A 10,384-nucleotide genomic window follows, 5' to 3' on the forward strand; every position below is an offset into this window, starting at 1 on the left:
TATCAAACATAAGCTCACAAGTCCCAATGTTGGTAACAACTAATCTTCGTTTTTTCCCCATGATGAGGTTTAGCTTTCCATGCTCGACCTCTTCACTTTCCTTTTTGTCCCTGCATATCAGAACAAATGTGGAAACCACGTCCTGTATCAAGAAACCAATAATTTGAAATATTAGTATTATTGATTTGAATAGAATACATACCTGATGCGTAAATAATTATGCACTAGTTAATCCTACTAATGTAATTAATCGTCACCTCCTAGGAAATGTACCTTGTTCAAAATAGTATAGCACAACAGTCAGGTATTAAACACAGGGAACTGCATGTTTAGCTAATTTTATCTACTAACTACCTAAATTATTATTAAATTAAGGTAAAGGGGGTTTTCTCTAGTTTTGCAAGACTAGAAACTTAATTAACCAAACTAACTAACTATCAACTATTGAATCAAACATAAAAACTAAAAACAAGAAACACAAAAGATGATTTAAACCAAGGTAATTGAGAGACTTTTGTTTAGCTTCGATATAATTGTTATTATGGTTGAGTTATGGAAGTACAATGGATTAATGTTTCGTTGGTTACCGGTTCCAAAGATGACCAAGTTAATGTTCACTAACTTACTCCTTTAGCAAACAAGTTCATTCATATAGTGATTAGGTGGATAAACTAACAAGTCTATTAGTATTCGGTTCGAGTTAAATTAGACTTATAATAGATTGATCAAATTGGTTTATTGAATCAATACAATATATGATTGGTCGTCATATATTAGCTCCTACAATTACTTACCCATATTTCTATTTAACCCTAGGTTTTGGTCAAAACACTAGTCCTATAATTTTGCAATTCACAAATATCATAAGATTCAAGTTCAATAAAGAAAGATTTTCATGCAATCTAGATTAAACTCAACAATAAATAGAAAAGTAGTTCTCATAAGCATAGAAGATTCTTTAATAAGCTAAAGTATAAAGTAACCAACAAAACTTAACCCTAACCATAAATCAAGCCATAAAAAGTTAAAAAAATATAATCTAAATGAAATTCATAGGGCTTTAGCCCATGATTTTAGCAAGTAAACACATAAAAACGAAATTCATATTAATGGACATGATCAAACTTAAGTAGAAAATCGTAATAGAAAGTTGTATTGCCTCAATGCTCTTGATTCCAAGCTATGATCGACTTCTGGAACTCCAAGCTTCAAAGTGGGTACTTGCCCTTCAAAAGACAACAGTAGCTTCCAGCCAAAGTTCTTTTTTCGGAGGATAATGGCTTCAATTTATAGTTTTCCCGAAAACGGATCACCGCGACATGGTAAGTCCATCATGTCGTCACCTTCGTTTTTATGTTGTATTCATCAAATCTTCTAGATCCATCGGGGAAAACCAAAACGCCATGTCGTGGGAATGTTACCACGACATGGTGAGTGTATTTTTCTTCACTTTTTTGTCTTGATCCAAATTTATAGCTTCCAACTTCCTTTTCACTTCGAGCATGTCTTTTACCCCTACAACACAATATAAAATAGATTAAATACCTTTTGTTCTATAATGGGCGTAAAAATAACTAGGAATATTAAGATATGATGTAAATTATATGTATAGATATGCACATATACGTACCAGAAGAAGAAACACCTGCTTTGGCCTTGGCATCGTTCAATTCCTGCAAGTACTTGGGGATCCTTCTTCTCCAATGGCCCTTTTGGCTACAATAAAATCACACAACTTCCTTTAGATCAGCAACAAGAGGGGTGTCAAAGTTAGGCTTTGCTTTTGCTCTACTGGGCTCACCACGATGGACCTTCCATTTCCATTTGGATGGGGTATGGGCCTTTATCTTCTTCCTTTTTCTTTGTTGGATAGCCATAACTAGGGCACTTGCAGAACTGTTGGAATGAGAGGTCTTCATTCCTGCTTCAACTGTTTGCAACAGATTGTGAAGCTCAATCAATATGGTCTTTGTATTGTTCAAATCATAGGTGAAGATGAACTGATCATAACTACTGGGCAGAGAGTTGAGGACCATGTCAGGCAAGGTCCTTATCGAAGTTCACATTGATCTTTTCCAATCTATCTACATGCCTATGCATTTTCTACACATGAGCGCACACGGATTCCCCTTCTTTCAATTTGTACGCCATTAGGAACTTGAACACTTCATAACACTCTTGTCTCGCTTTCTTGTGGAACATTTTAGACACTGCCATATTAAGTTCATATGGCCAGTAATCCTCATAAGTCTTTTGGAGCTCGGGTGTCATAGTTGCAATCATAATGCAAGAGACCTTCGTGGCATCATCCATGTGTTGATCATAGTGAACAATTTCTTTAGGAGTGGCAATTTCTTTGTTGATTTATGGAATTGGAATAGTAAGAACATACTCTTTGTTCTCACAGCGAAGCATCATATTTAAATTTCTCATCCAATCCACATAGCTTGGACTAACAAGCTTGTCCTTAACAAAGACCGATAGTAGGGTGGAGTTGTGGCTTGATGGAGGAGGAGGAGGAGGAGGAAGTTCACCACTTGAAGACATTTCTTTGAAAATAAAGACAAAATTTTAGTTAGTTTTTTCAATCCTTGATATTTTAACCAAAATTAATATTCAAAGATAGGATCCAATAATGCAATTCAAAATTAAGAAAAGAGATGTCGTAATCTAATTACGAATTCATTTAAGGTAGGTAATGCATTTTACCAATTTCAATCTATATGAAATTCATAGATCATTTGAGATTCATTGAATCTTATCAATGACATGTTTAATCTCAATTATGATCTTTAATTTGTGATTGGGATGCCGATGATCAAAATAAGATATGAATAACCATGCAAACCCGCTTGACAACCTCAATGACTTTTATCAACTCAAATTAATGTGTCGATAAACCACTTACACTCCATTAATTAATAGTAATGATTGAGTTGTGCCATCATTTCAACTTTATAGTCCCCAATTAGTGTGTTGGTTAACCACACATGCTCCACTAACGATTTATAAAGATTGATGTGTGTTTTCATGGATTAGCATACACTTTCACATTTTTTTTTCTTAAAGTAACTACAGTGGGAAATTTTGGAGAAGGTTCTATTACTTCATAGCATTATACTTTTAATGTAATTATATCCTATTGAACCCGTTATGCTAACGACCCTTCTCCACATAGTAGAGTGGTGGGTGAGAATAGACACCCATTCAATGGCGATTTTATAGGTTGCTTCCTTATACCCTCTTTATACTATGACTTCGTGAATGAATCATACTAGCAATTCAACTGACATGTTATACATATAGTATTAAACTTTTAAATGTTTAAAATACACCCTAATATATATATATATATATATATATATATATATATATATATATATATATATATTAGGGTGTATTTTAAACATTTAAAATAAAGTTCAGAAATTTATATTACCAATTTCGTAATTAATCTTTTTAATTAATCAAATAATTAAATTTAATTAAATCATGAGGATAATTCAAAACTTCCTGATATTAGGAGACCAGATTACCAATATAAATATTCAGATTTTAATGGATTAATTTTTTTAAATGTAATTATCCTAATCTAGATCTTAACTGACGTCAATAAAATTTCGCTGAACAGGAGGCCCAACACAATGTGGCAACTAAACTCCATGCCGTGGCATAAGACAATATCACAGATTAGACAGTTGGCCACAACGTGGTAGAAGAACACCACGTCGTGGCGACGAAACATAATGACGATTATGTTCTTCTCCAATTATTCAAGTTTAATTTATGCACATTCAGTTGTTAGACAACCTATGTGCTGATACCAATGATGGGTTTTACATGAAATAATGCGGAAAATATCTTAATCTCTTAAGGGTAAATGCAACCTAGTTTTGGATTTATATCATAACTCTATTGAAGCAACATACAATTAAACCACAGAACCTAATGCTAGTTGAAATCAAAATTCATAAGGTTAATTGCATACCTCTGATTTGTATTGTAAATAAAACCCTTTAAACAATCCAATAGTTTCTTGAAAAACTAGCTTCAATTGTGTGCAAGCCTCTAATGGTTCACACCCATAGCACAAGAACCCTATAAGATTTAGGAGAGAAAGGAGAGGTATCAAATTTTCGGCCTTTGCATCTTAGAATGTCATCGCCAAAAATTGTAAGTCCATGGGTCTATTTATAGTGATGGGTTTTTAGCATAACAAACAAATACCTATGTGTGCATGCAACCCTAATTCTTGGATCTATGTTTTATCTAATTGAACATACAACTTTTGAACATCAAATGGAAAACCCTAGGAGATCTATATAATTTTCGAAAATCACAACTAGGGTTAGTAAACAACCTTTGATTGTTATGTAGTAATAACAACGAAAATCCAAGTCTTCTTCAACCGTGAGAGCAAGCATCACAAGTGTCACACCTCTAGTAGATCACACCCAAACTAAGCAAGAGGATGAGAGAGGAGAGAAGAGGAGGAGGCTTGAGATTTTCGGATATCCTTCTATGGTTTTAGATCGCCAAAAATGAGGAGTAAGGCTCTTTATATAGTGAGGTAACTTAGAGCCAATGTTAGGGTTTTAGGAGGAACCCTAATTCCTTATCTTAAGGACCAAGCAGCCCGAGAATCCCCATCCAAGAGCCCTTGGACGAAAATTCTAGGGCCTTCCTAGAATTTTTCATCCAACCTTTTCTAGGGAGGTTCTAGAGCCTCTTTCCTCAGCTATCAATAAATTGCCAAACATTCCCTTCACTTTTAATTAATTCAATTAATCCTAAAATTAATTCCAATTAATTTCTGATTAATTATTAATTAAATAATATGATTTTCCAATTAATATACTACTTTCATAATACATTAATAAATCATTTATTTCAATTTATTAATCAAATAATAAATTCAACCTCTCCCCAAAAGTCATCCTGTCTGGTTGCTAGTTATGAGTGCAACCCAAAAGGACTGTACTACCATCAATTCAAGTATATACCAACTATAATTGCCACTATAACTTCAAAAACTGATTAGCAAGTTGTAGCTCTCAAAGCTGCTGACGAACTCTAATCTAGTCGGTTATGTGTCCTAAGATAAGTGATCATATAATCCTTTGTTCTGCAAGATGTCATGTAGACAAACAACATGGAACAAAATCAATCTCATTGTCCAATACTTTGTTTCCCGATTTCCAATTTGTAATGACAAAGAACTACTAATCGAACACATCAATTTAGTCCTGGTCGGGCCCGACACTATAAGTCAACACCAAATCATCGAGAGGCCCAAGATATCGTTTTTTCCGTTTGGGCAAAAGGAACAGATAAACATTGACTTATATTCTTGCACTACTTACTTATCAAATCTTGCACAACTATATGTTTTATAACATCAAGTTACTGACGAATTTACGTATTATCAATGCACAACCAAATTGTAAACAACAACTCATATATCTCCATTTAAAGATTATATATTATTATCGTCTCATAATTACTCGTGATGAATTCCATGAAGCAATTCTATGAGTGCGGGTTAATCCAATACTTAAATCCCCATTTCAAAAGTACTCCTGCATATTGCAACAAATTCATTGCTATGTCTAAAACTCTTTAGACAATCTTTAATCTAATTCATGACAGTCTTGATTCATCACTTACTTCCAAAAGTATGATCGACTGTGGATGTTTGAATAATCCAATTATTCAGGAAGTAAAACATGCAAAATGAAACAGAACAATAAACAATTGACAAAAGATAGTAAACAATACTCATAAATAAATCTCCATTATTTAATCATCAAATGTCAATTACATTTACTTTGCTACAACTTTCTTATATATCTATCTAACTACTAAAACTAGTATCATCTTTCAGATCAATGCTCCATCCATGTTGAACATGCTTAACCCTACTCAGACCCTTTGTGATGGGATCTGCAGGATTCTCTTATGATGATACCCTCTTCACGACAAGGTGTCCTTCTTCTACTCTATGTCTGATAAAATGGTATTTTCTGTCAATATGTCTTGATCTGCCATGATATATTGGTTCCTTTGTCAAGGCAACCACTCCTTCATTATCACAAAAAATCTATATTGGCTCCTTTTATGGTCGGCACAACTCCAATGTCTTCGATGAAGTTCTTCAACCATATATCCTCCTTCGATGCTTCACTTGCTGCTATGTACTCTGATTCATAGGTAGAATCAGTCACGGTCTCTTGTTTGGAACTTTTCCAAGTTATCACTCCTCCATTAAGGGTAAACACCCATCCAGATTGAGAACGGAAGTTGTCTCTGTCTGTCTGAAATTTGGCGTCACTATACCCAGTTACTCTTAAGTTATCACTGCCACCAAGTACAGGGACCCAGTCCTTAGTCCTTCGCAGATACTTCAAAATATTATTGACCGCTATCTAATGAGCTTTACCCGGATTTCCTTGATATCGACTAACCATGATCAAAGCAAAATCCACATCAAGGCGAGTACATGTCATAACATACATGATCGATCCAATGGTGGAAGCATATAGAACTTGACTCATTTATGCTATCACTGCATCAGTACTCGGACTATGAGTCCTACTCAGTTTGGTATTACTCTAGATATGCAACTCTCCTTTCTTGGAATTCTCTATGCTAAAAATTTTAACACTTTATCCAAATACGTACTTTGACTAAGTCCAATTAGTCTTTTGCTCTTATTTCTTAAAATCCTTATCCCTAGAATATAGGTAACCTCTCCCAGATCCTTCATAGCGAAACACTTTAAAAAAATTAATCAATCTACTAGAGGAAAGATACGTGCTAACATTTTGAATTCGTATTGCCCTCCATAAACCAACCGTAGTCTCATAGACCATTCCCACATATCTTAATAGGTCTTAGCATTCCCCCAAATTCAGCTACAAGAAGTCACAGATGTACTTCTTGAATCAATTCTCTAAACTAAAATTCATTTGTTAGTTAGATGCAGTAACCAAAATGCAAGATTTGTGAAACTTCATTTTTATTTATTAGTGTTAACCTTTGGCAAATTATGAAACTAATATTATATTTTTGTTCATAACAAGACTTTTTTTTTGTAATAAGTTCTTTGATCGGAAGATATGTATATCTGATTAGGTGTAGCTTGAAAAATCATATTTCATTCTTATAAGGAAAAAATACTTTAGAAATTGACCAAATTACAATGTCTAAGTTTGATGTTTATGGCTATGGCAATGCACTTTAATTGTAATGTTTATCAAATTTCTTTACAGAATTTAACGTTGCTGGTACATATAACAACTTATTGTTGCTTTTGGTTTTACATGACCAATATGAAAAATGTCATATAAGCCTCCATGGGGGTTTGTATACCAAACAGAGTCAATTCATAAAGCTATTACACAACACGTTTTAATTAATGAGTCGCATCATGTTGTGATAAAACAAATATCATGTGGATCATTTATGTTAAAAATTACTATATTAAAACACCAAATTGCTCTAATATGAATATAAAATACTTTTATTTAATAAGTTTGGTTAAAAAACTCAAAATGAATCTAACTAATATTTCTTATTAAAATTTCACCTAAAACAATACCATCTATTAATGTGATGTGTATTTAATTTATATTCTCCGCGTTTAACGCGGGTCATAATCTAGTTATTATCTATTCCATAATGAAAAAAAACTCCTAATCCAAAAGAATAAAAATCAATAAAAACGGAAGGAATCAGATTCCTACAAAAGTCCATTTCATACTGTGATAAAGCAAATCTTTTTTTTCAACGGAATTAACCCTACTATTATTATTATTATTATTATTATTATTATTATTATTATTATTATTTTCCAACGGGATTAACCATTTAATTCCTTCTACAATTATATCATACCACCTAATATCTCATTCTAGTAATTCTAGGCTTCTAGCATTATCCCAAACTTGTTCCAATAACCAAATATGTCTCATAAATCTTTAAATGGATAATGACTTAGGAGGGTAACGACGTTTCCTGTTTGTCCATATTAGGTTCTAACTTATTTTTTGTGTGTATTACACTATTAAGGTTGTTATAACCGTTTAGAAATAATCCATTTATCGGTTTTTTCCTGTTAAAAGGACTATTTGTAAACAGTTAGAATAACCTTAATGGTATAATACGCACAAAAAATACATAGGGACCTAAAATGGACAAACAGGAAACGTTATTACCCTCCTAAGATTTTTAGTATTTATTATTTTGAATATATATTTTTAAGATTTTTAGTATTTATTTTTATATGTGTATTTCATATAAAGATGTTGAAATTAAAAAGAATAAAAAGTAGAAAAGTTTGGATTGGATTGGATTGGATTTTGTAACCACATCATCCAGTTAACCTCTAGCAAAACAAAACCTCTAACAAGGAGCTATAAAGAAGAACAAATTAAGGCTGGATTGGATTTAATATCTCCACAAGATAATCAAATTGGGTCGATTCAGCCTCTCCTCTAATCCCCCGACGCCAATGAAAATTCCATCCTACCGAATCCCATTATTCACTTACTCGAGCATCTTGATTAAAGGCCAAAGCAAAGAGCCTCCCGAACCACTCCCTAAGAGAAATATCCAAGTACCAAACATCCTTCTAGAACCTCGTTTGAGTCACAACCCCCACCACTCTATACATGGAATTAGAAGGAATACAACCATTCTCATGGAGATGAATAATGGATCCTACAATCTTTTGTCAAACACCCCCTCCAGTTCCTATTCTCGAATCATCCGAAAAACCACCACCTTCCCCATGACAAAATTTGACAACTTTAACCCAAAGAGATCCCTTGTCATTAAGAAACTGCCACTTTCATTTATAAAGAAGACCGAGGTTAAAAACATCCAAACTACCAACCCCAAGACCTACAAGTTTCTTATTTGAAAAGTAAAAATTTACTATAGGGGTTTATAGTTTCATACGGGGATAATGACTTAGGAGGGTAATAATGTTTCCCGTTTTTCCATATTAGGTCTCTAACGTATTTTTTGTGTGTATTACACCATTAAGGTTGTTATAATTGTTTAGAAATAATCCTTTTTATCGGTTTCTTCTTGTTAAAATGACTATTTATAAACGGTTATAATAACCTTAATGGTGTAACACGCACAAAAAATACGTTAGGGGACCTAAAATGGACAAACAGGAAACGTTATTACCCTCCTAAGTCATTATCCCATCTTTAAACCCATTTTTCCTTTTTTCCATTCTTTTAATAACGGATTGTTTTTCATTATTCTAGCAAAATTATTTAAATCTCATAAATATTTATTCTAACATTATTTTAAATTCATACAAATTGTTAAACATACTTCATAAAAATCTAAACCTATTTTAGGCATTTTTAGCCTTCTTTTTTTTCCCTATTGGCAACTTAACCATTATGTTCGTATACTTGTATTTAACTCCATGGTATATTAAACATGTATAAGGCTAAATAGTGTGTAAGGGTTTAGAGGGTGTGGTTTCGGAACCGCTATCGGAAAACACCACCACCGCGGTTTCTGAGTGAGGGAGGCTTCCCTGCCTCCTCTCTCTTCACTTTGTTGGTCATATTTTTTCTTTTTTCTTTTTCTTATTCCAATGGTTAACTTTAACATTTTTTTTTATTTCTAACAGATATAACAATTAATTTTTCATTTTTCTAATACATCATTCTTTAAATACCAAACAAACCTAACATAATTTTCACACTTATTTCTACATATTCTTTAAAAAAAACTCACTCAAACACAATGTCGTCGTCTTCATCCTCCAATTCAATGGCTCAAAAAGAGACATTATTTGTCAGTTCCGTCATGGCAAAAACAGTGGTGTATTTCTGAAACCGACAAGGTCAAAGTTCATTCATGGCCTCAAACAAGAAACCCTCCGTAGTGGAGAAATCATGAAGTCGGACACATCGTCTTACAAAAGATTATTTTGCAGATGACGTCATGTACGCTGAAAAGTTTTGAAGGTGGATTCGGATGAGGAAATAGTTATGTTTACGTATTATTGGCGATTTGGATGACCGTTTTCCATATTTCCAATGGAAGCGGGATGCAAGACGCAAAAAAAGTTTTTCTCCAATTTAAAAATGCACAGCCGCACTTCATTAGTTAGCATAAGGCATGGAAGTAGACAAATAGGACGATTATTTGAGGATGTCTGAGCGTATCAAACGAGATATTGCGTACAAGTTCGCAAAAGCTATTACTTTCGTTTACGAGCAATGATATTTGCACAAACCAACCATCAACAATGTCCACCAATTGTACAATGTACATGGAAGTAAGCATGGGTTCCCAGGAATGCTAGGTAGTATCAATTACATGCACAGGTCTTGGGTATTGTGTCCCAACG

Source organism: Lactuca sativa, chromosome 5 (genome assembly GCF_002870075.4).
Source record: "Lactuca sativa cultivar Salinas chromosome 5, Lsat_Salinas_v11, whole genome shotgun sequence".
Taxonomy (NCBI): Eukaryota; Viridiplantae; Streptophyta; class Magnoliopsida; order Asterales; family Asteraceae; genus Lactuca; species Lactuca sativa.